The sequence below is a fragment of the Neophocaena asiaeorientalis genome, unplaced genomic scaffold, assembly GCF_003031525.2.
Source record: "Neophocaena asiaeorientalis asiaeorientalis breed wild unplaced genomic scaffold, Neophocaena_asiaeorientalis_V1.1 scaffold177, whole genome shotgun sequence".
Taxonomy (NCBI): Eukaryota; Metazoa; Chordata; class Mammalia; order Artiodactyla; family Phocoenidae; genus Neophocaena; species Neophocaena asiaeorientalis.
Genome location: NW_020172779.1, coordinates 2,105,796 through 2,111,638, shown reverse-complemented (window position 1 = coordinate 2,111,638; position 5,843 = coordinate 2,105,796). Strand labels below are relative to the sequence as shown.

The window sequence follows — 5,843 nt, the reverse complement described above, 5'->3', positions numbered from 1 at the left end:
CCTCTTAAATATTTAAAAAGAAAGAAAAACATTTTGAGACCCTTAGGAGAAAATACTGTAAGTAAATCAAAGTCCTATTTTCTCAGAAAGAAAGTTGAGTCTTTTGACTGGCTGGTGCCACCATCTTCTTCAGGCAGTTTTCATACTTGGCTTAAAACTTTTAGTCGTTTCTCATATTACCTTTGTTTTGATTAGTTAAAGCATGATAACTTGACAACACTCAAATGTGAGAGCTTGAGAAAGGGAGGGTGGCAGGGAGGAAAGAAGCCCTCCAGCCAGCAAAGCTTTCTTTAAAACTTTTTTTTTTAAACGTGAATATTTCTCAAATACAGGGACTGAAGGTGAACTTGAAGAATACATGCAAAACCACAACCTAGATTCTCTGAAAGTGGCCATTTCAGAGCTCTCTGGAAGGAATGTGTGAGCGTGTGCACGCCAGAGAGCAAACATGCAAATCAGTTCTTTCCCAGGACACCCCAGCGCTGCTGCTCTATCTGCACAGATGTGCTGTGAGCCTTGCAGATAGCATCTGTTTGTTCTATTTATGGGGGAAAAAAAAGCATGTATTTGTGAGCTCGGCAGGAGCACAGCTTTCTTTTTGGATCTTTGATTCCATTAGAATTTTTGAAATTTCACATTTTGGAACAAAAGAATTTGAGTCGTTGGTGATTCTAGGTGCTGTGTAATTCCCTCTCCCGTTTATTTCTTACCTGCTTCTCCTGCCTCCCAATTTCATAGAGTTAAAATCAGGAGAGGGGAGATGAAGAGACTTGCACAAGCACATAGAACATTTATTCTTAGTTTCATTCATCATTATTGATTTGTTTAGTTATTAACCAGATATTTATTGAGGATCTGTTATATCCCAGGCACTGTACAACATTTTAGGACCCAGTGGTGAGCAAAAATGTCACTGTTCTTGTCCTCATGTATTTTATAGTTTACTGGGGGAAATGTACAGAAATAAGAATAATCACACACCAATATACATCTTCTTCTGTGACAAGTGCTAATTATTGCCCTAAGAGCCTAAAATAGGCACGTTTGAGATGGTCCAAGAGGTAACAGAAGGCTTCCTTGAAGAAATGATGATGCTTCTTAAGCGACCCTTAAGAAGGATGAGTAGGACCTAAGGAGGCATATAAAGGAAGGGTCTTCCTGGCAGAGGGAAGGTTGAGAAAAGACCCTGCGATGGATGGCAACATGAGAGTATAAGAACCAGAAAGAGGGTTAACGTGGCTGAAGTGAAGAGGGAGGGAGAGCAGCAAGGAGATGGGCTGAGCTCCGAGTCAGAGCCAGACGACACAGCACACTGTGGCTCATTTTGAGCTTTGTTTTAGGAGTATTGGGAAGCCCAAGTAGTGAGCAATGGGAGGAGGGTAAGACTGGATGAGGAAGACCACAGGGGGCTACTGCAGTAGTCCAGGCAACAGGTGACAGAAGCTTGGTCTAAAGTAGTGAGTGGTAGAAGAGAGGGGAAAGGAGTAGATGCATTCAAGAGGTATTTAGAATGTAAAAATGATAAGATATGGGGAGGGAGGGAGTAAGCGGGGGCAAGGATGACCCTAGGCTTCTGAGCAGGACAAATGGATGGATGGTGGTATCATTCATCAAGACAAGAAAAGCTAGAAGGTGGGGGTAAAGGCAACATGATGAGTTTATTTTAGGAAGTATTGAAGTGAGATGGTAAGGAATAGGTTGACCATATGGGTCTGGCCCTCAAAGACAAGGTCTGGGCTGGAGATAAAATATTTGTGAATGAGTTGTTTAAAGTTTTGACACTGATGTGATTTATTCCTCTTGAGTATCTTTCCAGAACAACATGTCTGTAAGTAGGGATAAATCAAATGGTTTTGGACACCAGGCTAAGTGAATTGTTGAACAACTTATTTCATATGACAGGGATTTGAAGGACTGTTGGGAGGTAGGTCTAGTGTGGATGAATTAGGAGTTGTATGGTTTCAAGTATATCAAAAGCTACCCCTGAGCCCAAATACCCATCATTTTCCCCTTGACCTGTCAGAGGGCCTAATATTGCTAGCAGTCATGTTACTCTTTAAGGAATTCTCATTTTATCTGGCTTAGAGTGATAAAACTTTAGTAAAAGTTGTCTACACCAAACTTCTCACTCAAAATGAGTCTGCTTTGCAAAATCTCTAGACATAGGGCCTCAGCTTGAACATGTACGTCTGTGATGGGGAATCCAATATTTGGCAAGACAGTGCAGATTTTTAGTTCTGTTCCAAAAATTCTTCCCTGTATTGATCTTCTCATCTAGCACGACACAGAACAGTTCTCCTTCTTTTCCACAGAGCAGACAATCAACTGGTGTTAACCCATCAGTCATCACTATTCTCAGCTCAGCTGCCAAGAGATGAATGAGTTAGATTCAACTGTCATTGAAGCCCTTCGATAGACATCACCTCACTTAGAGGTCACAACAACCCTTTGAAGTATGTATTATTCATCTAGAAAGAGAGGAGGAAACTGATTCTCAGAGTTAAATGACTTACCCAGTGATGTCACATGAGTAAAGAGCGGAGCCAGGTTTTAAATCCAAATATTCTGACTCCCAGTCCAGAGCCCTATGCAAGCTGCCTCGATAATTTGGGTGTGGGCTCTGTGTTGACTTCTAAAGGTAACACATCAGGAAGGACCAGTGACTGATCAGCTGATAGCACTGAGGTGGTGCTTACCCACCTGACCCTTGTGGACTGAATGATGCCTGCCCGGTACTTGACCTTATAACCTTGTATCTCTTTAAGAACTGGATAGAACACTCATCTTCACATTTTTTTTTTTTCAGATTTCACTCCCTATTAGTTAAAAACAATGAGCATGTATCCCAAATATATTTATATGTGTATCTTTGGATTCTAGGCTCTGGACGCGCAGGCCCAGCGGCCATGGCTCACGGGCCCAGCCGCTCCGCGGCACGTGGGATCCTCCCGAACCTGCGTCCCCTGCATCGGCAGGCAGACGCCCAACCACTGCGCCACCAGGGAAGCCCTATAACTATTTTTTAAAATTAATTTTTACCGAACTATAGTTGCTTTACAGTGTTGCATTAGTTTCTACTGCACAGCAAAATAAATCAGCCATACATATACATATATCCCCTCCCTTTTGGACTTCCTTCCTATTTAGGACACCACAGTGCATTAAGTAGAGTTCCCTGTGCTATACAGTATGTTCCCCTCAGTTGTCTATTTTATTCATAGTATCAAATATAAGTTTAAAAAAACATAAAAATATAAATGAAAGTCGTAATAGTTTCTATTTTCACCCCAGTGAATCATCTTCATGGATCATCTCTGTCTGCTCCCCCTGGAGGGACCACTGAAATGGAGTCGGGGGACAGGACAGGAGAAGAGCCCAGTGTGACAGGCCATGGCTAGCTGGAGTACACCACCTGGGGAATGTCTGGAAACATTTCAGATGTGCTGACGGTGAGCTTTCCTCTCTGTGCTGCCCAGCTTCAGCTCAGTTTCTGCTAAGATCTCTCTGGAGGTTCACAGGGGGTGAAGGGCTCATTGCCCTGGTCTGTGTTGTTTGTCCTTGGCTTTAATTGCCACTTGTGTCCTGAGCTATGTGGTAATAGCACTAATATTAGCATTTGTTGACCGCTTACTATGTGCCACTGTGCGAAGAGATTTACGCACATTACCTCATTGATCTTGTTACAACCCGGTGAAGTTTTGCTATCCTCGTTTCACAAATGGGAAAACTGAGGTGTGGACAGCTGTGACTTACCCACAGGGGTATGTCTAATCAGTGGCCCAGCTGGGATTTGAACCCAAGTCTGTTCTCCACCAAATCATTCATTCTTATCTGCCGTTCTGTACTGCCAGTAGGATTAGGGTTGAGATTCCTGATAGTGACCTGGAAGGATTTCCAGCACTAAAAGTGACTCAAATGGGAAGACTCATCGGTTGCACAGACCAAAAGGTTGGGCTCCCATCAGGTGTGGATAAATGAGAGGAAGCCGTCAGCTTTACGGAAGTGCAAATGTGCCAGTGCAGTTACAAATGAACGTCTCCAGTCAAATCTCAGTCCTTTGTTTCGAGATAATCTGGCTCTCATTGTAACCCCCAGCTTCAGGTAGCAAATATATGCTGAATACTTTTCTGGATGAGACCACTGGAGGCTGCAGTTGTTGTTTAAGGCACCTGAGTTCCGTTACAGACTATACATGGTTTAACCTTACATTTCAGTGTTTGAATGTGTGTGAGAGAGGTGTCAAGGGGTCCAGGAGTTTTCTTCATTATCTACCAGAAGGCTTCAGCCTAGTGGAGTCAGGTAGACATGGGTTCGAATCCTCACTCTGGTATATATAAGCCACGAGAACTTTGGCAAATTATCGTTCTTCCAGTCTTGATTTCTTCACCTTTAAAGAGGAGATGATAGTACCTGCTTCAAGGTGGTGCTGTGAGGATCAAACCCTATACATACGCAGTGCTTGGAGCACAGTAAGTGCTCAAAAATTGGTAGCAGGTATTGTTCTCGGTGACCCTGCTTTGTCTAAGAAGAGGCACTGATGGATTGTCGGTGGCATTAAGTCCATGTCCTCTGCTGTGTTGGTGATGTCCTAATTGAAAATGAAAAGGAATTTTTTTCTGAATCTCCTCAGCATCTTGCTGCCACAGAAAAAGAAATCTGTTTCCACAAAGAGAAGCAAGAGCTGGAGACACTGGAAGTTTATGGACCGGAGAAGGCGGCTCGGAGAAGAAGAGCATTCTGGCAATCAGCGACGCTCTCCTGAGCCGCCCAGATGTGGGCCAGATGCTGCCAATCTGTAGAGACACGTCGGGCTCAGTGACTTGTGCCACGACTTTCATCCACGTGGGCATGGAGGATATTGACTGATCTCACTCCGATTATTAAGAGTGATTTCAGGGCTCTGGAAACATGAGTGTAGGAGGCTGGGACTTGAGGGGTAGTCTTGACAATCCTCCCAGTTGAGCAGAAGGGTTTCTGGAACTGACAGCCCTGCTCTGGGGATACATGTCTACTTCACATGCCTCGCCCCACACCACCCATAGAAGAGGGCTCAGCAGGAAACACTGAGGGTACTTCATTGGGAAGTGATTTGCAATTTCTGCCTTTGCAGAAATCATCTCTAGCGACTTTTATTTGGTGTTATTAAAGATGATTTTGATGTGATATTAACGATAGTGATTCTTCCTATAATCACTTCCTCTTTAGTCAGCCTGTATGACCCCTTTTCTAGCTGGAATTTCACTACACTGCTCAGCCTTCCATTCCATGCTTTTTAAAAAACATGAATACTTTATTTATTTGTGTAATTGAACTATAGTTGATCTACGATATTATGTGAGTTTCAAGTATATAGCATAGTGATTCAGTGTTCGGCAGATTATACTCCATTATAGGTTATTACAAAATAATGGCTATAATTCTCTGTACTATATAGTATACCCTTGTTGTTTATCTATTTTATATATAGTAGTTTGTATCTGTTTATCCCATACCCCTAATTTGCCCCTCCTCCTTCCTTCTCCCCTTTGGTAAACACAAGTTTTTTTTCTGTATCTGTAATTCTGTTTCTGTTTTGCATATATAGTCATTTGTATTACTCTTCAGATTCCACATATAAGTGATAATATCCAGTATTTGTCTTTGTCTGACATTTCACTAAGCATAATATTTTCTAGGTCCATCCACGTTGCTGCAAATGGCATTATTTCATTCTTTCTTATGGCTGAGTAATATTCCGTTGTATATATATATACTAAATTTTTGTTTTGATAAGCATATTTTGTTCTTCTAAATGGATAAGGATGGTGAAAATTTCTCTTTTTATGTTGGGCATTAGTAGAGGC

At 42.3% G+C, this 5,843-nt stretch overlaps 1 long non-coding RNA gene across 1 annotated transcript; it reads left to right on the top strand.

The window, feature by feature from the left end:
• Positions 1 to 1,587: 1,587 nt before the first annotated feature.
• On the top strand, positions 1,588 to 5,377 carry LOC112397132 (uncharacterized). The gene is made up of 3 exons (XR_003002734.1): positions 1,588 to 2,453; positions 3,292 to 3,449; positions 4,631 to 5,377. It is a non-coding gene; the product is annotated as an uncharacterized LOC112397132 (long non-coding RNA).
• The last annotated feature ends 466 nt before the right edge of the window (positions 5,378 to 5,843 follow it).